The sequence below is a fragment of the Plecotus auritus genome (genome assembly GCF_963455305.1).
Source record: "Plecotus auritus genome assembly, chromosome: 13".
NCBI lineage: Eukaryota > Metazoa > Chordata > Mammalia > Chiroptera > Vespertilionidae > Plecotus > Plecotus auritus.
In genome coordinates, this window is record NC_137779.1 from 21,509,027 (window position 1) to 21,535,571 (window position 26,545).

Below are 26,545 nucleotides of genomic sequence, written 5' to 3' on the forward strand. Positions count from 1 at the left end.
TGCCTGGGAAATAGGAAGTGCTATAGAACCAGGTTTGCTAGGCGCAGACGAAGTCTCCATTTGTGGAAAAAAGAAAACTCACCAGACACTGCCTTACAGTAGTTCAGTTCTGTGCTTTATTAACCCTCTACTCATCTTGCACCCCACAACCTTTATCATCCCTCCACACACATACACTAATTACTAAAACTCAGCAGCACACCAGAACATATATTATAGCTTTTGCCGATCTGACAAATAAAATAGCTATAATGTTGATTGACTCACACCGGATGGCTATTGTTGTGTTGGCTGCTGTGATTTTTTTATTTTTATTTGACAACCTAAGGGAAGAGAGGCCAGTGCCCCCCTGACTCAATGGTCTGGTAGTGCCTGTGTGAAGCATTCCTGCGGCCCAGGGTTTGTAAATCGCTGGGTGAGAGGCGAGTTTTTTTTTTTTTTTTTTTGAGAGGCGAGTTCTTAATGAACTGCGCTGGGGAGGTGCCTGTGTGGCAGGCGGGGGCTCAGGCAGGTCTCTGATCCACACGCCAGCCAGAGGGAATGGACACGGCGGTTTGAACACCCCCATCCTGGTTCCACCGTCGCTTCCACACAGGGAACAATGATATCATCGTGCAATCTCAGCATCCTGCCCTTGAAATAAAATCCCACCCGCGGCTCTGATATCCGGCAGCTCACTCCTCACTTATTCGAAAGAGGTCCCAGCGGACCGCATGCCCTCCGCCTGAACTGCCACGCTGCCGCGCGCACCGCATCTGCCTGCAAGGAGGAGGAGCACGCCCATGGTGTGGGAGAGCCTGGCGCTGCTGCAGGGGTCGGTATCTGTCGTTTCATGAATTATTTATTCAAGCAAATGTATACGCGGCATTTCCGCTGGAGCAGAAGCCCGGTGCCACTCAAGGGGCACGGTGGAAGGGCCTGGTGGCGCAGGTCCCCACTTGGACACGTGTAGCGTGGAGGATCAAAACCCTGCGCCTGGGACGGAGCGGATTAGTTCAGTCTGGAGTCATTTGGCTCTGGTGATGCAAGACTAAGCAAATGCGTTCTCTCATCTCCCCTGTTGTGTGAGGATAAAGCCCAGCCTGGGCCTTTTTGGGCTTCATGCCTGGAGTGTTGAACTAAACACAGTCCCACTGGTGTGGAGTTGGATTGCATTGTGTGTGTTTTTGTTTTGTTTTTCCCTTTCACCAAGCACAAATCTCAGGAAACAGCAGAATGTGCTTCAAAGGTTTAGGGCATTTTCCTTATAGGGAGATGCACAAAGTAGCACAAATCAATTCAATTTTTGAAAATGTTTGTGTAAGACCAGGTCTCTACTTGCTTTATTTCCTTAGCATCTCCGATCACAAGTACGCACGTAGCCAGAGGTCTGTTGTACCACCTAAGGAGGCATTCCGGTGTTTAGTCTGAAGCAGTGCAGGAAGTGAGATGGCTGAAGGTCCTCTCAGAGGTGGACACAGCAGCCTCAAGTTCACCTGGGACCCTTTACCCCTCCAGGTAGGGTGGGGGCAGCTTCCTGAGTTCCTAGACATCTCAGCCTGTTCCTTTCTGGTCATCTGGGGGTTAAAGATTGAAGTGAGGCCCAGCCAGCATGACTCAGTGGTTGAGCTTTGACCTATGAACCAGGAGGTCATGGTTCAATTCCTGATCAGGGCATATGCCTGGGTTGCAGGCTTGATCCTCAGCAGTGTGAGGCGTGCAGGAGGCAGCTGATCAGTCATTCTCTCTCAAAATTGATGTTTCTATCTCTCTCTCCCTCTCTCTCTCCCTTTCTGAAATCAATAAAAAATACATTTTAAAAAAGATTAAAGTGATGGAATCTGGGATTTGCCCCTTAAAACATGGGGAAGCAAATACTCCTCTCTGAAAATGATAGGGGCTTAAATATGAAGAGTAAAAGGTTTACCAGGTCTTCAAGTTCTTACCTACATATTCAATAATTCCAATATCATTGGAGGAATGAACTCCGAAGTGAATCACCAGCCAGCCAATGTTTGTCAAAAAGAAAGGGCGAATTGCATACATTACCTGGTTAATTGCCCCCGTGGGGTCCTCTCTGGATTGCACGGTGACCTCCTGTACCTTTCCCGATGCCTCCACAGTCCCCCATGGAAGGGTTGATATAATTGCTCACTATGATGTGTCGGTCCTGAAATCTCCGGGAGACGGGATATTAAAATGAATAGATGGCATCTGGCAGATCTCTTCCTGCAAGTGATAAGCAATCTTACCTATTAAGTGTCTCCCAGCACCGGCAGATACTTCTCTTCCATGCGAAGTCACAGGCACGGCGTGGATGATTGATTGAATATATCTGTACTTTGTATACAGCTAATGAACTGGGGATGGTTGCTTAACAGGAAGACTGATAGAGCCCAGAAGCCTACAGCCAGATTCTGGCCAGAAGGAGAATGAGAGAGCAGCCCAGGGAATCGGGGGGAAAAGGGGGGAATAAATCAGGCAGACGCTATAAACAGGCCTGGGAAGCTGGGGCTTGCAGGCTGTGTGAGAAACTCGGGAGATGGGAAAAATGAGGAGATGGACTGCTGATGAATGCCTCACTGCTCTCCACCCTCAGCACGTTTGGACGGGGCGGCCTCTGTGCTTTGTAAGAGAGAATCTTCTTTCTAGGTCCTAGGGACATGCATCGGAAGAGGGGACTGAAATGGTACCAAAGCTTTGATTAGAGATAGGAGAAGGCCCCTAGGGAAAAGAAACGGCCTCAGTGTTTAACCAGGCTGCTGTTCTGACCTTCATTGTTCTTTAAAATAAAAAGATAGGTTGTATAATTGTTGTTTAAAACAGGAAAAAGAAAGGAATAAAAAGACTCATGCTCACTGGAAAAAGCTAAACAGGCCCTGGCTGGTTTGGCTCAGTGGATAGAGCATTGGCCTGGGGACCAAAGGGTCCCGGGTTCGATTCCAGTCAAGGGCACATGCTGGGGGAGTTGCGGACTCGATCCTCAGTAGGGGGCATGTAGGAGGCAGCCAATAGATGATTCTCTCTCATCATTGATGTTTCTATCTCTCTCTCCCTCTCCCTTCCTCTCTGAAATCAATAAGAATATAGGAACACCCCCCCCCCCCCCAATCTAAACAGCTCAGTATTAAGAAGGAGGTTAGGGAATTTTCCTTGGAGAGATCTGGAGCCTCCTTCAGAGTCCATGACTTTGCATATATTTTACATTCATTTCCACCCAAACACACTGCACACAATATGAATTGTACACCAAGGAAATATGTTACCCGTATTGATCTGTGGCTTCTTTTATTTACAAGCAGTGTATCGGCCGTATGCATCCTTGTCAGTTTGGATAAATTCATCTGGCTTTTTTAGCTGAATGAATACTATTCTATTTTGTGAGATGGCATAATGTACTTCACTAGTTCCTTATAAATGTCTGTGCAGGTTACTCCTAGTCCTTCTGCTCTACCAAACAAGGCACCTCAGGGCACATATGCAAGTGTCTCTGAAGGTGGACTCCTAGGTGGGAACTGCCCAGACCGATGGGGTGCAAATTTAACAGTTTGCGAAATATTGTACAATCACCTCACGGAAAGGTTACCGTCATGTGCCATCCCACCTACTGTGTATAGAAGTTTTCAGAAAACCTGGCCAGTAGTGAATATTTCCAGACTTTTCACATTTGCCAGACTGGTAGGTGAGAAATGTTTAATTCATATTCCTTTCATTATGAAGGGGAGCATATTTGAATATATTTACTGGAGGTTTTAATTTTATTTTCTTTGTATTGCTTGTGTATATTATTGGCCTGTTTTCCTTTTTCCTCTTTGTTCATCTTTTCCTTCTAAATTTGCAAGAGTACGTAAATGTGCTCAGGTATTTGAACCATTGTTCACCAGTGTCCTGCAGTTTATAAATTACTTTCCTGTGTGTTCTTTGCAGTCTTATTTTGTTTATCAAATATACTTTACTACATAGAATTTTTCATTTTTTTTTTTTTTTGTAGTCAGATAACTTCGCTGTTACGACTCTAAGCTCTTCCCCTTCTCCAATTCAAGACTTTGAACATTAGGAATTTGTTCTCTAATGGTTTGAGTAATTTAACTTTATGTTTAAATTGTTGATCCGTCTGAAATGTATTTCATGGCAGGAGGGGGATGCAGCATTTTTCTTCTGTATAACTAGGCTCGTAGTCTCAACATCGTATATTAAATAATCTTCTTCCTCCCACTGATTGGAAAAGGCAACTTTATTATGTAAAAATGGCTGGATGTATCTGGAACAAATTCTAGACTCTCTTCCATTGATTTGTCAGACACTCACTGAGCCAGTTCTGTGCTGTTTTCAGGTATCATAGTTTGGTAAAGTCTTTGAATACTTGTCAGGGATAGTTCCCTATAATAGGAGTCCTTTTCAGACTTTTCCTGATGGGCACCCGGGGACACGACAGGAGGGAGGGAGGTGGGGCCCACTATGTTGGTGGCTCCCTGCAGTCCTGATGACCCTTCGGCCATCCTGGCTCCTCAGAGCCTTGTCCCCTCCATCTGAGACAGTAGACCTTCACCTCGTGAGCCCCAAAGACTGTTAACTTTCTTGGTAACAAGCCCCCCCGCCCTGTGGGAAGCTGGGGGGCTCAAAGGCAATGCTCTGATGTGTGGCTTCCCGTCTGCCCTGGCTCCATGTGCAGCTGGCAGGGAAGGCTTCCTCCTCTGGAGTAAAGTGGTCTTTCTCCCTTCCCCTTCCCCTTCCTCTTCCCCTTCCCCTTCCCCTCCCCTCCCCTCCCCTCCCCTCCCCTCCCCTCCCCTCCCCTCCCCTCCCCTCCCCTCCCCTCCCCTCCCCTCCCCCCTTCCCCTCTCTTCCTTTCTTCTTCCTTTTTTAAAATATATTTTTATTGGTTTCAGAGAGGAAGGGAGAGATAGAAACATTTATGATGACAGAGAAACATTGGTTGGCTACCTTCTGCATGTCCCCCACTGGGGATTGAGCCCACAACCTGGGCATATGTCCTGACTGGGAATCAAACTGTGACCTTCTGGTTCATGGGTGAATGCCCAATCACTGAGCCATGCTGGCTGGTCTGGTCTTGCTTTTTAACATGATGCTCTCTTACATGAATGTTTTTCTCCCCCACCTGGCACTGGGGAACTGGCTTTACCTTCATACCTGATGCAATAAAATTCAAGAAAATTGCCCATCCACACCTCATGCGTTAAGGAAGTGTGGGACAGCCTCTGGGTCCACTGGAGTGACTCTCTTTGCCTGTGGTGCAGTGTCTACCCTCAGGGACGGTATGTTTTGCACTTCTGTCAGCCTGCCCTCTGCTCAGACTGTGATCGCCTGTTTCCACTGAAGCCCAGCATCAAGCAGAGCTCCTGGCAATACGGGTGCTCAAAAGGTGGTTGATGGAGGAGAAGGGACTGAAGGAGGGAGAGAGAGAGGAGCAGGGGTGATGCAAGTACGCACTAGCATTTGGAATGAATGTAACATCTGCGAGGCACAGGGCCCTGTGCTGTGTCTTGGTTCTGATTCTCTGAGCTGGTTTTACGCTTGCACACTCTGGGGCCTTGTTTCCTCACACAGCGCTATCCGTCAGCTACCCATGTGGGGAGTAGTTAATATGCCTGTTAATAACATTGACTTTGGCATCAGTCAGATCTGGATATGATTAAGGGCTGTGTCACCTACGGGTTTTGTGATCGTTTTAATTTACTTAATTTTTTTTTTTTTATTGATTTCAGAGACAGGGAGAGAGAGATAGAAACATCAATGATGAGAGAGAATCATTGATTGGCTGCCTTCTGCACACCCCACACTGGGGATTGAGCCCACAACTAGGCCATGTGCTCTGACCAGGAATCAAACCTTGACCTCCTGATTCATAGGTTGATGCTCAACCATTGAGCCACCATAGCAGGGATAATTTACTTTTTTAAGCCTCAGTTTTTCCTCTTTAGGTTAATAGTGAGGTTAAAATGTGATATAGCATTGAAAGCATATGAAACAGAGCCTGATATGAAATAAGCACCCAATAAATATTAGTTCCTACTAATAGGATTTCTATTTTTTTATTTTTATTATTATTACTACTATCTTATTATGAAGTGGCAAGATGATAAGTATAATTATACCTTTGTCCATAAGGCCATAGGTTACCCTGAGCAAGATATTGTAATAAAAAAATAAGCCTCATAATTATTATATCCAAAGATATATTTGGGGGGAACTAACAAAACTTAGTCATTTTCATTTTCCAAAGCATGGAGTGCCCATTCCTCTGATGAAGGATTGCTGTTGACAGAAGGCTTCCCGGCTTTGCCTCTGGCGTGAAGTTTGAATGAAAATTGTGCCTCCTGCTCAGCTCTTCAGCCTCAGGACTTACTTTGTTCCTCTGCCTGGAAAGGCCTTCCCCTAGGTGCCCCGTGACTTGTTTTCTTCTTTTAAAAGAGGCCTGTGCTGCCTGGCCAGTGTGGCTCAGTGGCTGAGTATTGACCTGTGAACCAGGAGGTCACGGGTTGATTCCCAGGTTGCGGGCTCGATCCCCAGTAGGGGGCACGCAGGAGGAAGCCAGTCATTGATTCTCTCGCATCATTGATGTTTCTATTTCTCCCTTCCTCTCTAAAACCAATAAAACTATATTTAAAGAAAGAGAGAAAGAAGGAAGGGAGGAAGGGAGGAAGGAAGAAAGGAGGAAAGGAAGGAAGGAAGGAAGGAAGAAAGGAGGAAAGGAAGAAAGGAAGAAAGGAAGGAAGGAAGGAAGGGGGAGGAAGAAGGAAAGGGAAAGGAAAGGAAGACCACCTTACTCCAGAGGAGGAAGCCTTCCCGTCCTCTCTGAAATCAATAAAAATATTTTTAAAAAATGAAAGAGGCCTGTGCTGACCACCAATAGAACAGCACTGCCCCCTCAACTCTGGGCAGTTCCTCAGTACTTACTGCCACCAGACCTGCCAAGGTATTTTTAATATTTACATTTTGTTTTATGTTGGTAAGAACATTTCACATGAGAGCTATCCTCTTAACGAAATTTTACATTTGTAATACAGTATTGCTCATTATAGGGATGTTGTCGTACAGCAGATCTCATCTTGCCTAACTGAGATTTTATGTAAGTTTATTAGCATCTCCCCATTTCCTCCCCCTCCTCAGCGCCCAGCCTCAGAAAACCAACCTTCCACTCTCTGATTATATGAGATTGATTATTTTACATATCTCATATAAGTGGAATCATGAAGGATTTTCCCTCCTGTAATTGCTTATTTTATTTAACATAATGTTTTCTAGGTTAATCCATGTTATTGCATACTGCAGGATTTCCTTCCTTTTTAAGGCTGAGTAATGTTCGGTTGTATGCATGTACCACATTTCCTTATCCACTCACCCATCAGTGGACTTTTGGGTGGTTTCCACATCTTAGCTACTGTGAAGAGTGCGCCATTGGACACTGGAGGGCTAATATATTTCTGTGTATTGATTGCTTGCCTAGCTATCGCCCATCATCCCTCACTAGAACCTACGTGGCATGAGGTCAGTAGCTCTGTTTTCCTCATTGCTGTATCCTCAGAGTCTAGAACAACACACCATCTTAGACTCAGATCCAGCACCTATTTCCTTTGTCCTTACCTGTTTACTAAGATGGAAAGCAATCTCAGTCTAAGATGTAGGCTTTGCTCAAGAAGAAGGTCCCAGTGTAATTGGAGGACTGATCAGCTTTGCCCTCTTCTCCCCCCAGCCCCTTGGAAATTCAGGGTCTTGGGCCTGGTCCACCCTGAATACAGGTCCTAGACCCGCATTCTCACGGTCTGAAGTCCATTCTTTTGAATCAGGAAAAGAGTCTCATATGAGGCCCACGTCACTTCCCAACCTGGTTTTAGTTGCAGATCCAGACCCGCTCAGGGACTAGCACAGTCCGTCTTGCAGGTCTTTTAAATGAGGAGCACTTCTCGTTCCTTTTCACGCCCCGTACCACTATTTTTCCATCCTGTTGAGACTTTTATATCTAGTCATCTTTCTCTCTTCCAGGTTTTGCACCCTTACTATTATTTACTATTTGTAATAATCCTGGTACTGTTTTCCTCACTAGAGTGTAAACTCCTTGAGGGATTGCTGTCCTGTTGGTTTTGTTCGCCACCCTGTCCTGGCTGCAGGCATAGTGCTTGGCTGTAGTCAGAGAATGTTTAGCTAGTGCTGGTGGATGGATGGACTTTGTCACACCTTGCTGTCCATATTACATCCCATAGGGGAGGCGATCAAGATGCCGGCCCCTTTCCAAACCCGCCTTCAGTGCCATGTCTGTGGTTGCTGCAGCGGCCTCCAGTTTGGTCATTTTTCCTCTAAACCCATCACATTGCCATCTAGCTTTGCATCAGCCATCCCAGGAGGATGCTCCTGCAGGGTGGTCCAGAGCACATTCCTTCTTTCTCTTCTGCACACAGATGTTACCAACTAGATGGCGTCTCAGTGCCCTCGCCTGGTTTTCTGGGCGTTCAGCACACTGGCTTCACTTTTCTTTCCATCATACGGCCCCTGCCTCTGCACTCTTGCTTCAGCCAGACCAGACAGCTCACCTTCACCAGATAGACTTTGTTTTCTCTCATTTACTTCGTTCGCACAATACCCTCTGTCCGAAGAGCCCCCTCACTCCCCTTTCACCTCATCCTCTTCTTCGCATATTTAAGTCCTTCATAAGCTTTAAAGAAAGGACACAGAATCTGGTTGTGTCCTGATTCTGCTTGGCCAATGAGAGCCCTTCCATGAGCTGTGTTTACTATTCTGTTTGGGGGGGGGGGGCGCGGGTAAGTAATGTCACCTCGCTTATGAGCTTTTAGCATATTGTGAGGTTAAATTAGATGTTGTGTATAGATGCTTTGTTGTAGAGTAAGTGGTCCGGAAATATAAGCTATTATTTCTCTTCAAAGCCCAACTCAAAAAAAAAAAAAAAAAATCCCCATCTGCAAATTCTCTTCTAATCTTTCCTGAGTTGTTTCCTCTTCTTCCTTCCCATTCTCTTGGAGATGGTGGCAGAGTTGGCCACGTATTGGAACCCCTCGCCCATGTTCTACTTCCCCTTTATCCTTCTGAGATGAGAAACGCCTGGAAGTCAGGATCCTGTCCTGTGTTCTCCACGGTACTCTGAACATTGCAGCTGTTCCAGAATTGTCCTTTTTCATTAATGAACTGAATCATCTCGCTGCTGCCAGGCTTCTTTCTACCATCATATCCTAGAGCTTAGGTAAGGAGAGCCTAGTTCTCACTTTGGTAATGGCCAGCTGCTAGGCCCTGATTTTGAGCTCTTAATATGGTACCAGGAACATCACTACCATGGAAAGAAAGAAGATCCGGGGGTAGCTACACAGGCATCTGAGGAGGCTCTCAGTGTAACGGTATGTCTCACTCCTCTTTTTTCCTAATCTCGGAAACAGACGATTGCCTGGAGCCTTCTCGGCAGATGGACCATGTTTGTGCCTTAGCCACTTAACAGCCATTAGCCTAATTCCATGCACTGCAGCCAAATTAAATAATAAGTAAGAGCCCATGAAAAGCTGGTTTGGAGACACTGTTACTGCCTCTCACTCAATGGACTTCTCTGAAGTGGATGCTCCCTCCTCACCCTGTTAACCTGGCCATGGGATAAGGAGCGCTCCACAGAAACAAGGGAGAGTCATGGAGGAGAGTGGTCTGGGCTCTAGAGACGGGGACAGTCCTGATTCGGAAAGGCCAGCTTCCATCCACCACTCCCCTCCTACATTGTCACCTACCAACGGGCAGGACTCCAACTCGTCACAGTAACGTCACTTCTGCTTTCCTTGGTTACGAGTTGCTATTGTGTTAGTGCAGGGGTCCTCAAACTATGGCCCGCGGGCCACATGCGGCCCGCCGAGGACATTTATCCGGCCCGCCGGGTGCCGCTGCCTGTCCTGCTTAGCAGCTGACTCGTCCTGGGCCCGCAGTGCGCATAGGAATTTGTTCATAGGTTTTTTGTTTTTTTTTAAACTATAGTCCGGCCCTCCAACGGTCTGAGGGACAGTGAACTGGCCCCCTGTTTAAAAAGTTTGAGGATCCCTGTGTTAGTGGATAATATATGACCTTCGAAAGTTCCCAACAAGGAAGCAAAGTCCCATCTTACTCCTAATAAGTCTGATAACACATTCTCTTTGGTCGGCCCTCGGTTCTTGCATCTGTGTTCTTACTGTAGATCCCTCCTTCAGGGGTGTCTCCCCACCACCCCCAAGTCCTGTGCACCTGCAAGGACCAGACCAAATATCCACTGTCCCCCGTGTACATGTCTCTGATTCTCAACTTCACTCCCTACTGAGAGTTACCACATTCTCCTCTGAGCACCCTCAACGCTGAATCTGAACATAACTTCGAATGGTATTTACTACGTGGTTCACACTTACACAGGGATTGGCAAAAGTAGGTTTACAGTTGTGAGTACAGGAAACGGTTTATTCTTGTATTGTTATTTATTAATTATTGTATTATTTGCCATAGGACCAACTGTCAACCTGCTGTTTTCCACCCCTGTATTTTGAATATTTATATATGTCCTCTACTACCAGGATCTAGGATTCTGGAGGGCAGGAGTTCTGTATTGTTCTCTATACTTACTATAAGATAAACTTACTTGTAATAGGCCTCTGTGTATACATACATGTAAATAAATATACTATAAATATTTTGTTTATCAATGCAGAAGAAGTTATAGGCATTTTAGTGTCACCCTCTCTCTCAGCTCTCCTCAGTGACCCCAGATTCTCCCTGCGTGAAGGCAAGCAGGTCTTGGGATCTATGAAACATCTCCATCAGCTGCCAGTGCTCATACACAGTGGTCCCAGGTTAGATTCAGGTACGTTCTAGGAAGTGTATTCTAGAAGGTGTAGCTGTATTTTTGCAACGTAAACCTTGGCGAAAACAACACACAAAAGAAGCAAACTCAATGAATTTTCATTAAAAAAGAGGGAACTCATTACTCTCCTACAAGAATTCTCACTCCAAGTTTTACTTGAAGAAAACATGGTTCTCAAGTGTGTAGCTCTGATTGGCGGCCAGTCCACTTCTGTTCTCTCTTGCTGCCTTTGCTACCAATTCCCAGATGACAGAGAAGCAAGACCCGTTAGAGTTATTATGTTGTTGTGTTTCTCCTGGTGAGATTGCATATGGGTTTAAGGACAGGAGTAACACACCAACTAGTTCTTTAGGGTCGGTTTTGCCAATGTTGGAAAACCATGGCTCCTGGCAGAAACATCCAGTTAGTTCCCTACAGCTGCTGGTAAGGAAGGATGTGGGACAGAGAAGCAAGCCACTGGTTAGTGATTAGGCATCAGAAAAAGACTGAATGGTCTGGGGTTATGGCAATATTTCTTTGATGTTGCATAAATATGGAAAAAGAGATGCTAAGTTGTAAAAGAAGTAGAGGCATAATATATCCTGTAATCCTGATATTTTAAAAATACGTTTTTATTGATTTTTAGAGAGGGGAAGGGAAGAGGAGAAAGAGAGAGAGAGAGAGAGGATAAGATATATATATATATATACATATATATACACATATATGTGTGTGTGTGTGTATATATATATATATATATATATATATATATATATATATTTCTCCATGTGTGAGAGAAATATTGAGTGGCTGCCTCCTGTACATATCTGATCTGACTGGGGATCAAGCCTGCAACCTGGGCATGTGCCCTGACTGGGAATTGAACTGGTGAATTTTAGGTGCATGAAGTGATGCTCAACCAACTGAGCCATGGTGGCCAGGGCTCCTGCTGTATTTATAAGATAGTGCACAATCTATCTTGGGAATAAAATTTGGGATCCATTTTCCTGGTTACAAGGGTGGGATAGAATATGGTATGCAAGACATTGTGTGTGTGTGTGTGTGTGTGTGTGTGTACACAGTACGAAGAACAGGCCTTGCCTTAGCCAGTTTGGCTCAGTGGATAGAGCGTTGGCCTGCGGGCTAAAGGGTCCCAGGTTCGATTCTGGTCAAGGGCATGTACCTTGGTTGCAGGAGGCAGCTGATCGATGTTTCTCTCTCATCGATGTTTCTAACTCTCTATCCCTCTCCCTTCCTCTCTGTAAAAAATCAATAAAATATATTTTTTTAAAAAAAGAGCAGGCCTTTGCAGACCACTCCATCTACCTAGCAGGCATGGAATAAAGTGAGATACAGTATTAAAATGATGTTAAATTCTCTGGAAAAGTAGACAGCTCTTATCTCCTAATACAAAGGAAGGAGCTTGCACTAGGTAGGTAATTCATTGGATTTATGGCTTTCTGTGGTCAGTTTTCAGCAGCATTCTTGGCCTGGGCAGCATAAGTCTGGCTGAGGCTCAGAGCTGGACAAAAGACAGAACGGCCTCCGGCACTCAGGCTTCTGGAGAGCAGCAATTCACTTTCTGATGAAAAAGAAAGTGGATAACAAAGTAGAAAAAAAATGTTGGTAGGCTAAAAAGAGTTTAATAAACCGAGAGGAGAAAATATAAAGAGATCAAAGGTGAGAAAAGAGAGGAGGAGAAATAAATGGTCTGCCAAAAAGAGAATGCAGACCTGTAGCCAAGCCACTCAGCGATGGGGAAGGCCACCGGTCCTTGCTGCCTTACTGAGCAGTTACTATCTCTGGTAATATCAGGCCAGCTCTTAGGTCAGAGAGCTGTCTGTTTTTATTTAACGTTTTGTAATGAAATAAGTCCAATCAGAGGGATACACCAGCACTTCCCAACACTGCCCCAGGGTGAGATGCTGACAATTGTGAGTGACAATAGGATCCCCTTCCTGGTCCTATCCTAAAGGATGGATACCTCCTGGTACTGGAGGGAGTTTGCAAATCAGAGGTGTGGGATCAGGGAAGGAGACACGGGCATGGCCCATAGCACCTGGGACTTCTCTCAGCAGCCAAGAAGGAGCCTCCATGGGCCTGTGGGAGGAGCAGGGTGCAGGACCAGCGTGCTGTGCTGTAACCCAGGCCCCGGGAAGAAGGGGTACAGCTGCTGCAGCTTAAGAGCACCCTGCTCTGGCCTTCACCTGGACGTGTGCAGAGGCCCAACCTCTGCAGGGAGGTGCCCGCTATGCTTCCGCACTCACTGGGTCTACATCGGGCCAACAGGTTGGCTTACTCGGGGCTCCCAGCACTGGAGCAGGGTCAGGCAGGTTCTTCCCTGTCCATCAGCGCCTCCCCGGGCCTGTGTGCCTGAGTGAAGTGACTTCTCCTTGGCACAGTCGTGTCTGGCATAGGGTGTGTGCTCTATCAACTTTTATAGGACACATGACGTTTTCTTAGGAAACAAAATCATTATGTGTTTGTTGTGGAAAGTTTTAGGAAACACTGATAAGAACAAAAAAACACATTCATTTAAAGCCATCTGTAATTCCCCATCCAAAATGCTCATCGTTGTTTACATAGTGGTGTATAAATGCTTTCTGCATTTTATATAGTTACGCATCTAATTATATTTTTCATCTACAAAAATGCATCTCTACAGTACACAATCCTTTTGTCAGGCAAGAAGCTATAATATCTAATATATACATTATAGTATCTTTATGTTATGTATATATCTTTTTCCATGCTATTAAATGGTTTATAAATTAAATTTTGTGGCTACACAATATTCTCTTTTATAGATAGATCACCATTGATTTACTGATCCTCTGGGGTCGGGCGGTTAGGCTATATCCCGTTGTTCTACTGCTGTAAATGTCATTCAAATGAGCATCTTCGTTGATAAGTCTATTCACAGCCACGATCATTTCCTCAGGGTAACTTCTTCCAGGTGGGACGGTGGGGAGAACAGGCAAGCAGCCAGTGTGTGCTGATCCCTGCTGTCAAAACGCCCTTATGAGCCCCATGCACTCCCAGCGGGAGAATATCCACCTGCTCATTTCTCTGCCCGCCTCCGCCCCAATCAATGCTGACTGCTGTAGTTTTGTTTAGGTTTGCTAGCTTGCTAGGTAGGCACACCATGCCATTGTGTTAAGTTGCATTTCTTTGAGTAGTAATGAGTTTGAACTTTTCCCCGCAGGTTGGTAGGCTCTCTGATCTTTGTTCCCAGTTTCCTACCTACGGTTCGGGGCTGGGATCCTGAAAGTGCCAGGATGGAAACTTTTCAGCTTCTCCTTCTCATGGCAATATATTAGGTAGAAAATACGCCTCATCAAATGTGTCTAATTTTTTTTAAATATAAGGGGGGAAATGTACATGAGCAGAGAGGCAAATTACAAACCAAAGGCAGTGATAATACCTTCAAAATAAGGTAAAAATCCGAAAAACATAAACAATAAAAGGAAAAATACATCGCAGAAAATGTGCTCATTAGTTGAGAATCCTATATCGAGTATGTTCTGTCAAGAAAAGCTGGAAGGCCCAGCCGGCATGGCTCAGTGGATGAGCATCAACCTATGAACCAGGAGGTCAGGGTTGGATTCCCGGTCAGGGCACATGTCTGGGTTGTGGGCTCAATTCCCAGTGTGGGGCGTGCAGGAGGCAGCTGATCAATGATTCTCATCATAGATGTTTCTCTCTCTCTGTCTCTCCCTCTTCCTTCTTCTCTGTAATCGATAAAAATATATTTTAAAAAAAGAAAAGCTGGAAGAAATGTGCCCTTCCCCCTTCCCCTCCCCTCTCTTCCCCTCCAATGCTGCACTGCGACATAATAACAGTGTCATTTTGTACAAGTGTCCCCACCAGGGGCTCATCCTACCCTAGTTCACTGACACCAAAATATTCCTGTCCTAAATATAAAGCCCAGGCTTCAGCTTTCAAAAATAACATCAGAAAATGACCAGAGGGCCACCCTGTGACGTCCAAGGATCCTGGGGCCAGGCAGCCTGTTCTTAAGATAGCTCCCTCCTTGTCTCGCTGAATTATTTACAAAACCCGTGGGGGCAGCGGCTGAGTGGAGGCGCTCCTTTCTGAGCCGGCTGGTGGAGGCCCAGGGCCAGGCGGGCAGCCGTGTCTCTGGGATGTCTGACCCCTGGAGTCAGGGAGTCTGCCATCGATTTCCTGTAGAACGGGCGTTGCCGCAGCTGCCGCAGACTGCATTAGCCTGCACTGTGGAGACCTGGTGCGAGGCAGGCGGAGAGGGTGGGGAATCCCACAGGCTGATGTCACTTCTGCTCCGGACCGTGGTTCCCTTTCACTTCCCTATCTGATTGGCAGCGAGAAGACAGGGCCCCCACATGTGAGCGGGCATAGCGACCTGGGGCACTGGAAAATCTAGCTATTAGACACAGGATGAGCCCTCGCCGGTTTGGCTCAGTGGATAGAGCGTCAGCCTGCAGACCGAAGGCTCCCGGGCTGGATTCCAGTCAAGGCCACATGCCCGGGTGTCAGGCTGGATCCTCCATAGGGGATGTTCCATAAGCGGCCAATCGATGATTCTCTCTCATCATTGATGTTTCTGTCTTTCTCTCCCACTCCCTTCCTCTCCAAAATCAATAAAAATATATTTAAAAAATAAACATAAGGTAAGAGCCATCTGCGTTGACAAGAAAGACTTCTGGGAGTGGAGGGAGCTGGGAAAGACAAGGGCGTGGTGCTTGAAGGGATTTCTTCTCCACAGAGGTGACCTCAGCAGGCTTCCCTGGACCGTTGAGGGCACTTTATCGTGACTTTGGGTCTCCGGTCAGCTTTGCACTTTTTTAAAACAGGGAGGCTCTTAGGCACCAGGAACCCCCAAGAAGTGACCTAGCCTTCGGCTACTGCTGAATACAGGTTCCACTTACTATTCGTCTCCAGATGGGTTGGACCCGGATAGAACCTTCTTTCCAGCACAGGGACTGTTCTCTCATCACATTTGTTAGCTTCCTTCCCAGCCTCTTCCGTTTGCATTTCTTCCCTAGCTGGGTGCCTTGCCCTGATTGACGGAGACTGGGCATGGGTGTGCGTCCTCCCGCCTTGCCCCTTTCCTCCAAGGTTAGCCGCGTCTATGCGGGGCAGTATCAGCCAGAGATCGCTGGAAGCCACGTCCCGTAATTAACAGCCCCTGGGGCTCGGAATTGGCAGAGAGAGTGGAATCCCAGGCTCTGCCTCTGTCGTTAATCAGATTCCCGAACTGTCCAGAAGGATGTCTGGTCACACTTCTCTTCCTCACGCGCCTACTGTAGGCCGTCTGCTTTGAGGCCTGCCGGTTATTTCATTTAATCCTTTCAATCGTATGAGAAGGAGAGACTATCACCCTGGTTTACATAGGTGGTTGCTGAGGTTGGGAGCAGCCTGAGGTCCTATAAGCGACTCGGGGGCCGTGCTGGGATTTCAACCCCAGTTTCTATTTTAGTGCGCGTCTTGCTTTCCTTCCCAGTTATTACAGTTGCCTCACATCACCGGGCTGCTTTGAGGACCAGGTAATTATAATATATATGAAAGCTACAAGGAAACAGCCTCACCATTGTTAGGCAGGGTTCCTATTGCTTCTGGATTTTAGTCGCTCGTTTCTTATGAGAAAGCAAGTTTCTGCAGTCCCTGGCTTTGGAGGAAGTACCACAACTTGGAGGAATAAGGCCTGGGAAGGTTACAGTTTCTGTTCATCCCAGGAAGCCGGTTCCCCAACAGCCTCATTCCAGAGGCCTCTTTGTCACCCTGGAAGTTCAGCTGCAGCCCTGCTCCAGGCTGCCCTGCCCCAGGCTGCCCTGCTCCAGGCTGCCCTGCTCCAGGCTGCCCTGCTCTGGACGAATGGGCCGGGCTGCTGGGCTGCTGGGCTGCTGGGCTGCTGAGCAGCCCGGCTCCCCTTCCTACTGATGTCACTTGTGCTAAATCATTAGGAAACAGCTTACTGCAGCATCACAGCGCTCATACATCCTGGACCCTAGGACCCACCTCTGTTTGTTTTCCTTCTTTTTTTTTTTAAACATATTTTATTGATTTTTTTACAGAAAGGAAGAGAGAGGGATAGAGCGTTAGAAACATCGATGAGAGAGAAACATCGATCAGCTGCCTCCTGCACACCTCCTTCTGGGGATGTGCCCGCAGCCAATGTACATGCTCTTGACCAGAATCAAACCTGGGACCCTTCAGTCCGCAGGCCGATGCTCTGTCCATTGAGCCAAACCGGTTAGGACGTTGTTTTCCTTCTTTAGCAGAAACCTTATAAAAGTGCTTACTGCCATTCATTCTATTTTAAATTTTGCTTTATTTTATTTTCAAAGCTGGTTATTTAAAAAAATTTAATAAGACAGGACATGTTTGGGAAGGGAATTCAAGAAAAGTGGAAAAAAAACCCCCGCACATTTCAAATAAACAGAATGGAATAAAAAGACACAATTTAAAAGAGCCATATCAAGACAAGAGTATTATTAAAGGCGAAATTCTAACCTTGTGGGGAGCTCGGTTGGTTGGAGCATTGTTCTCATACACCAAGGTTGTGGGTTCGATCCCTGGTCAGGACACATACAGTGATCCACCAATGATTGCATAGGTCAGGGGAACAACAAATCAGTGTGTGTGTCTCTCTCTCTAAAATCAATAAATAAAAATTGGAAAACCTATATTTTATGTCATATAAAACATGAGTGAAGGAAATGTATTTCTAAAAAATGTATAAGATGCTAGGATTTTGATGAATAGAAAACTGGATTCATAATCAGACCTTCAAAACTTCCCAACACACAGACATCCTCATCTTGTTCTCAATTTGAGAGATTTCATGCAAAATTTGACTAGTAAAAATGAAGTTGGATTTAGTTTCAGGTGTGTGTTTTTTTTGATAGATTAAAAAAGTTAAATTTAATCTTTATCCTGTATTTTGTGTATGCACCTATATAATCATGATATATCATTAAATAGTATTTTCTTTATGATTTTACACTTACATGCAAAAGTGAAATGAGCCATCCTTTTCTTTCTTTTACTGCCTATATTCAGGTTTTTTTTTGGTATAACATTTATTGTAGTCTCATAAAATTATTAGAATAACATTTTCCACAAACTTTTGTAAAGAAGAGATTTATTAAGTGGACTTCCAAGTTTTGGAACCAATTTATTTTATTTTTGTTTGCTGGACACGCATTACAAGTACCAGCAAAGGTAATACATGTAAGACTATTTTAATTGTCATCCCACTAGTTTTAAACATCTGCTCTCCCTCTGCGCCCCTCTCCGACCCCGGGACATTTAGGAAGAGGGAAGTTTAATTTATCATCTTATCGAATGTTCCTAATCTCAAATTAGAGGGAGTGGAGTTTTAATATTAATACAGACTTTTTGGAGTAGAGATTGCTTCGAGGGATGTGTGTGTATGCATGTGTGTGTATATTTCCCCCATGGCTTCATGGGGAATGTTTAAAGATCCTCGGACACTTTGCTTGAGGAGTGGAAGCCAAGGAAGCCGAGGCTTCATGCTTGATTGCTTTTCTGATTGGTGCCGTAAAAAGAATGCATTAGAGAGAGAATGTTTGATTTAAAAAGCGCCTCGATGCCAGCACCACCTCTGTTTGTTTTCCTTCCTTTAGCAGAAACCTTATAAAATTTTTATGAAGCATTAATGGATCTGAGATTTTTTCTCAAAGCAAATTTTATGAGGTGGATTTAATCCCACACATTCGACCTAATTTAGCCGCCTTTACAGACACAGAAGGCAAAGGCGCCGGGAGATTACTCCTGGGTGACTCAGTGCCCCGGGAAGAGTGGCAGAGGACAGGGAAGGGGGTTTGCTCACACTCGGTGCTCTGATATGAAGTCCCGGAGCCCGCTGGGTGGTGGAAGTAATTACCATGCCAGGTGGAGTGAGGAGATACCCCGTCCACAAAGGGTACCACCCAGGTAAGCCCAAGTGCCTGTATTGAAACTGAATCACCATTTAGTGCTGACTTCAAGAACGTCTGTATGGTTCTATTCATCAGTGAGCAAATCACATTAGGGAAGACCAACATGTATTTGTTTTGTGATGTCAATCTGAAGCCAGTGACTTTGATCTCAGGGAAATACACACACACAGGCGTGCGCATGCACATACAGTACTCACTCCTTTCACCCGCTTAGTTTTCTGTATCTGAAACGGATGAGCTCTGAAGGTGATGCATTAAATTTCAGTGAAAGCTGATGAGTGCAATTGCATTCTGTAATGTGACATTTGTTATTCCCCCAACCCAGCAACTCAGTGGGTCTCAGCACGGTAGGGGAAGGTGGGCATTCAGAGGCGCCCAGCCCTCGCCTGTCTATGCTGCCTTTGTCCCACTATGGAAAGTGCTTGTCACTCCCTGTGGGCGCTCTGTGAGCTTTATGATCAGCATAACGGGGGGAACACCTTTTGGAAGAGAGATAGGAGCTCCTACCCATGGAGACATCTTGGTGCCCTAGTCAAGAACTGTGGAGGTTCTGAGATTTTACTTGGCAGTCGTGCTGACAAGGTGGTCTGCCAAGTCTCAGGGATGCTAGCAGCAGACACGAGGTTTCTGGGTCAGAGAAAGAGGACTTCGTACTCCTGGCTGTGCAAGTGACAGGAGCTACTTTAAATGTAACTGTTGCCTAGCCTGTGTGGCTCGGTGGTTGAGTGTCAACCTATGAACCAGTTGGTCACAGTTCGTTGCCTGGTCAGGGCACATGCCCAGGTTGTGGGCTCGATCCCCAGTGTGGGGCGTGTAGGAGGCAGCTGATCAATGATGTTTCTATCTCTCTCTCCCTCTCCCTCTCTCTCTGAAATCAATAAAAATATATTTTAAAAATAATAAATAGCCCTCGCTGGTGTGGCTCGGTGGGTAGAGCCTCAGCCTGCGGACTGAAGGGTCCCAGGTTCGATTCCGGTCAAGGGCATGTACCTTGGTTGTGGGCACATCCCCAGTGGGGGGTGTGCAGGAGGCAGCTGATCGATGTTTCTCTCTCATTGATGTTTCTAACTCTCTCTCCCTCTCCCTTCCTCTCTGTTAAAAAAAAAAAAAAGAAGAAGAAAAATAATAAATAAATCAAACTGTCCTTCGAGTTCCAAGAGGGTGATGTGTCTGGTCCAGGAAGATGCTCTATCTATACACACTCAGTTTGTGTGACTATGGGAAAGCCGTGGGGCAGGCAGCTGAGGATGTTGGCAGAGAGTGGCAGGAGCTGGGCCATCCACTGCTATAAGTTCTGATCAACTTTTCTGTAAGGCCAGGCAGAGTTGTGATCAAACTGTGGTCAGAGCCACCAGAAGTGGGATGGCTGACCCAGCAGTCGGTTACATTAAGGTGTTTGCAGCAATCTGGGAGAGCCACGCTAGGTCATTTTCCTCATGAAGACAGCTCCACAGTCAGGTCTAGAAGACAAAGACAACTCATATCCCTTCCTCCTTGTATTCCCAGCATCTGAGGTCTCCCTCCCCAGGGTCTGAGGTTTGCTCTCCAACTGCAAAATTGGTGTGTCATATCTCGTAGCTGTAACTTTACCTTTTCCAATTATCTCTTGTTTGTATCTAGTTTTGTTTGTTTGTTTGTTTGTTTGTTTGTTTGTAATTTAATGCAGAAGAGTCAGGTGCAAGAGGGTTAAGGCCATTTTCATAGCACAGAGATGCCTTATGTTCCCACTGCAGAGGGTTTGTGACAAGAGTGTACTCAACTACATGGCCATTATCCTTGGGCTCTGTTATCATGTCAGACCAGCGAGGAATCCAGGGGGCTAAACAGGAATTAAGTTCGAATCCTCTGGGTCCCGTTTGGACAGACTGCTCCCCAGAGGGTGGACCAACCCGGCTGGCCTGGCATTGTCGTCAGGGGAAAGAAAGAATATCGTGCCCAGGAATGTTAGAGTGAATCCTTGGCTTTTCAGGAAAGGCTTGTAGAATGGCCTCCCCACCCCATTTATTTTGTCCTGTACCTTATCCAGGAAGTAGGTGAAAAGAGATGATCTCTTTCTTGGAACAGCCACATTTCAAGAACCAAAGTGACCTATTAAGCTGTGTGTACTGGGAGGAGGCAGAGGAAATCTTTTTTATTCCATGTTTTGGAGGCTGTTCCAGCAGTCAGTAATTTCAGATGCCTGTGGCTGATAGGGAGCATAAAGGCCCATCAAGTACCCTAACTATCAGTCCTTTGTTGAATTGCTTTCATGATAAAAGGTGCAGCACTTGGACGACAGAGGCTCTAGAAAGCTCAAGAAAACACATAATCCAGCTTAGTTTCAAGGGCCAGAGGCATTGTGGCTGGAATTAACAGACTACACCGGACTAGCAACACTGCCCTCTGAGAGAGTGTGCACTGTAGTGAGGCAGCTTCAGTAACTCTGAAGTGGGGGGCAGGCAAATGCCAGATATAGTCAGTCTCCCAGGAGTGGCAGGGCAGATGCACCATGCAGGGTGGCATCAGCCAGCTTCCTGCAGGAGCCAAGTGGTAGCCCTTGCACTGGAAACAGAGGCCATTACTATGTGCCCAGGCTAGGATGCGTTGCCATGTCTAGTACAGCGATGGATCCAGACATCAGTGGCATCCATAAAGTTGGTGCAACTTGATTGCAGTTGGTCTCATGAAAGAGTAGACCCTTATCGTGGGCACCTATGAGTGACCCAGGCGGTTTGATTAGTAGCCTTGTGATTTGTTTCCACAGCTCACAGTTTCCCAAGTGACAGACTGAGTAGCTAGGCTGTCGACAACAGTCCGAGAGTTAGTAACTATGTGATAAGACTCACCAAGGAGCGTGTTACCAAGAACCATGTAAGGGAGATGCTGTTGTTATTATGTGGGCATGAAAGGAAACACATCTTCTGCTCAGGAGGGCGACACTACCTCATTCTTCTAAGGTTATTTATTCTACAAACATCTGTGGAAAGATGGTCAGGTCCTCTGCTTTTAAGATGAGCAGAAATACAAGTGATTCGTGGCAGATTTTTCCTGGATCCAAACCAGAGGCACGGGGCAAGTACTTATTAGAGTCCTCTAGACTCTGGAATAGGCAGATAATATATAATAAATGACATAATAATGGTGTCTTCCCTGCCAGAGCTTCTATAGGCAAAATAATAATGGTGGCTACGCTTATATGGCACTCACTCTACCCTAGGCCTTTTGTAAGTAATTCCCATTATGATCATCAACATGACACTCTGAAGTAGATACTATTGCGTTTATTCTCTTATTTACAGATTAGACAATGGGGGTACTGAGAGAGGGGGTGATGGAGTCAGGATTCGAACAGAGCAGTTTCTGAGTTTGTGCTCCTCTCTGCTCTAATACTGCTTCTAGTGGAGTGACCACACAGTGTCCTGAATTCATTGATTTTATAATACAAGAAGAACTGGAATCATCTGGGGGGAGTTTCTGAGCCAGATTGAAGGGCATCCTAGAGGAAGTGACATCTAAGGACAGTCCGGATGGTGACTTGAGGATGAACCAGTGGAAGGTGGGGGAAGAGGTTTGTTCAGTAGGTAAACTGCTTTGCAAAGGCATTGGTAGAGGTGAGTTGGGACGACCCATGCTATCTACTTTGATATGTCATTTACTCTAAGGCACATGTTTCTTTGGAAGGAGTAAGCTTGATGAGACCTCCTCCAGACTCCTAATTCACAGCTTTTTGTTTGCTGTGCATTTTGAATGAAAATACTCCACACTTTGATTGTTGAGATGGCCCAGGAGCCTCTAAAACAAAGTGAGCAAAGTGAGCCAGGGCATCAGAGAAGTGACAAACAAACCCCCCATTACCCGAGTTTATTTTGATTTATGTAGGATTCATAAACCTCAGGTGCCTAATTATTTAGCAAGTAGAGAAATTAAGGCCAGCTATGCATGGGGTTACGGGAAAAAAGAAATAGATTCAAAGCCCAGGAGACCATGTGGGCCTTAATAGCTTCTTTACTGGCATCTCTTCATTATGGGAGTCTACTGGGCATCATTTCCCCACGGCAAATGGCCAACTCTTAACTTTATTGCCTACCTCCTGGCAGCCAGGGTGGGTTCCCTGGGTTGAGACACCAGCCCTGTTTTATTGGCCTTCCCCACACTAACCTTCCCTGTAATCATCCCATATTTTCCTACTCAGTATCACCAGATGGCGAGTGCCCTGTGATCTGACAGCTCTGAATAATTGATACCCGCTCCTACTGAAGTCGAGTTTAGGTTTTGTGGTTCAGCAGGATGCTTTACTCTTGTTGACCTTAACCTTCAGAGGCACTCAGGCATTACCAGGAGATCAATAAACCTTCCTCCGCCTGGCCTGAGAGGACAGGAGCCTGACAGAGAGTGATGATCAAGAGGAGAGGGAAGGGAAGATTGTGCCGTAACCTAGGGAACAAGAGGAGGGGAGTGAGGCCATGGGGGCAGGGAAGGGGGTAGGGTGGGGGGAAGTGTGGAGAACGTGTTGAGAATAAGAGAGAAATAATGTATTAAGAAGGGTGAAATGAAAAATAAAGAGATGGAGGGGAAAAGGAGTTTGAAAAGACAGAGGAGGATGGGAAGGATAATAGAAGCATGAGGAAAAATGAGGGGAATATGAAAAGGAAAGATGTATTCCTTATCTCTCAGGAACTGAAGTTTATAGCATGGGAATCCATATACTGTGTTGGTCTCAAGGAACTCAACATCTCATGGGACACAGACAAGTAATTAAACTGTTAATCAAAGTAAAATAAGGGTCCTAATAAAGGATTGAGTATCTGCTGGGCATTGGAGGGAAAGGGAAAGGGACTTAATGTTTGAATGCCAAGTAGATGCTAAACAGGCATCTGCATACTCTTTAATTATCATTTATTTTATTTATTATTATATCTAGTATATAAAATGTTGCATATCCTCATTAATTATTCTTTTGTTTAATTATTAAATAACACTTTAAGGCAGGAATCATTACCCTCATTGAAGAGGACACAGAAGCTTCCATGATTGAGTGCTCTGAGTAAGCGCATGACTAAGCGGTGGTGCTGGACAGTGCATGCTGTTTCTTATAACCCTTAGGCCTATGTGTTCTTTCACCTCTGCCCGTGCCCCCCCCACCAAGCTGCCACCCCAAAGTCACATTAGGGTGACTTACTCATGCAGAGGCATTGGGGAAATCTTTATAGACTACAACCTAATTGAAGGTGGGCTGTGACTGATTTTTAAAGTCTACCGTAGCTGACATAGTAAATACTGCATAAAATATTCTAACATAGGAAAGAAGGAAGAGATGGAGGGAGGAGGCATGGAGGCAGCAAAGGAGGAGGGAGAAATGAAGGAAGGAAAAAAAGAAGGAAGGAAAGAAGAGTGGGAGGGAGGGAAGGAATTATATTTGAGTTGAATCTAAAAATATAAATTGTATTTTTCTGGAGCTGATGTTGGGAGGAAGACTATTTGAGGTTGACTAGTATAATCAAAAGTATAGTGTGTCCCTTTGTGATAAAGAAGGACAGTTGATTCTAGCTTGATCCTAGGCAGAAGAAAATAGTGGAAGATAAGATTGCTAAAACAGAATGGATCCTCATTCATTCATTCATTCATTCACTCCTTCATTTATGCATCCATTTAACAAATGTTTAGTCAGTGGTGACTATGGCTACTCATCGCCAAAAGGGCTTAAGGTATGTCAGGGAATGAAACAGGTAAATACACCTGCCCTTATGGATCTTAACATTCTAGTGAAGAGATGCAGGAACTAAATAAAACAAATAAATGATGCAGAATGCAAAAAGTAATAAATGCTGATGACTTATTACTAAAAAAAAAGAGCAAAGTAGTAGAATGAGATGCAGAGGAAGGGGCAATACCATTTTAGGGTAATTCTCTGGACGGTGACATTTGAGTGACTTGAAAGAGGTGATGGAATGATGAACACATTTGTCCAGGGCAGCCGTGGGCAAACTATGGCCCGCGGGCCGGATCCGACTGTTCTATCCGGTTCTCATGCTCTCCTCTCCGCTCCTTTACTTTGAATTTATATTAGTTCACACAAACACTCCATCCATGCTTTTGTTCCAGCCCTCCGGTCCAGTTTAAGAACCCATTGTGGCCCTGGAGTCAAAAAGTTTGCCCACCCCTGGTCTAGGGAATTAATTCCAGGCAGAGGGAATGGGTTGTGTAAGACTGTGGGACACAAGTGAACCTGCGATACTCAGTGCAACCAGAAGTCAGTGTGGCAAAGGTACATTGGGTGGGGCAAGGTTGGAGGTCAGAGGTGACAGCAGTCTAGATCATGTCAGGCCTCCAGGACTGTGTCGCCATGAGAGAAATAAGATGATCTTGGGCAGAGAAATGACATGAGTTTGAAAAGGATTCCTCAGGCTGCTATGTGGGGACAGATGTGGCAGCAGGGGACCAGCTAGGAGGTTGCTGCAGTTGTCCAAGCCACTGATGATGCTGAGGAAGATGGTTTCAATGGGCATGATAGCCAGGGCCACATTCCAGATACTTATAGAAGGAAGGGCCAGGAAGATTTGCTAATGCATTTGATACAGAGCATTAGAGACATAGAGGAACCAAGGGTAATGGATGGCTCTGGGCCAAGTTGCCCAGATCTGGGATGGGCATATTGTGGGCACACAAGTTTGTTGAAAAGATAAGGCATTATCTTTTGCACGATGAGAAGATTATGAGATATCCAAGTGGATATGTCAAGTGGGTAGATGAATTTAAAAGATGTTGGAACTTAAGAGAGATGTCCAGGAAGGAGGTTTACACTGGGAAGCCATGAGCACATAGTTGGCATTTAAAACCATGAGATTAGAGCCCGGCCAGTGTGGTTCAGTGGTTGAGCGTCGACCTATGAACCAGGAGGTCACGGTTCAATTCCCAGTCAGGGCATATGCCCAGGTTGTACGCTCAATCCCCAGTATGGGGCGTGCAGGAGGCAGCCAATGATGACTCTCTCTCATTCATCACTGATGTTTCTATCCATCTCCCCTCTCCCTTCCTGTCTGAAATCAATAAAAAATATTTTTTTAAATAAATAAAACCATAAGATTAGAATGGACCACCAGAGAGAGAAGAGAAGCGGTCCCAAAATCATAGAAGGTCTCAAATGCCATGCTAATGGTTTGAAACATTATTTTTTTTATTGATGGGGAGCTTTTTTTTTTTTTTTTTTTTAGAACTGGAGTAACAAAATCTCAACTGGGCTTGTTTTGTTGGCGCTTTTTGTTTGCCTGCTTTGTATAGAGGCCACTCTGGTGTCCTATGGCAGGTGGCCCGGGAGGACCAGTCAGGAGTTGGCGCAGCGAGCCTCATGAAGCGATAATGAGGACCCGGACCAGAACCAGGGCAGAAGGGATGGAGGGGAGCAGGAAACAGGGGGAAGATAAAGAAGAAGGGGAGACAGCAAAACCAATTTTCCTTTCACTCAGTTCAAAACACAAATCACCGGATCAATAGAAAAGAAAACATAATTTAAGCCTGAAAAGAAGGTCTTTGTGTTATTTTCTCTGTTTTTCTTTTTTGTGTGTCTTTTTTTTAACCGCTTGAGGCATGGCCATGATTTATAATGCTTTGCCTCCTGGGGCCTCGCTGACAGCGGTAGAAAGGGAGAATAGACACTGAGTTTTCAGTATTTCGAAAAACCAGTTTTCATCTGAATCGTGGAGGGTACAGAGCTCATTCTTAGCATGTTCAGAACCTGGGAGTTAATCTGTGAGACATATAAATCCGAGTTCATGCTTATAGAAAGATGGAAATGTGACCATCCCCTCAGATCCCTTGCCTGTTAAATACTTGCAATTGT

General features: G+C 45.5%; 1 protein-coding gene and 1 pseudogene across 5 annotated transcripts in view; one reads left to right on the forward strand and one right to left on the reverse strand.

The window, feature by feature from the left end:
* NTM (neurotrimin) overlaps positions 1-26,545 on the forward strand; it is a 910,128-nt gene that overhangs the window by 530,901 nt on the left and 352,682 nt on the right. The window lies entirely within an intron of this gene.
* LOC308238185 (small ribosomal subunit protein uS19-like) overlaps positions 675-26,545 on the reverse strand; it is a 26,816-nt pseudogene continuing 945 nt past the window's right edge. The window contains exon 2 of the transcript in view: positions 675-759. The product of the transcript in view is annotated as a small ribosomal subunit protein uS19-like (transcript). The remainder of the gene's footprint in view (positions 760-26,545) is intronic.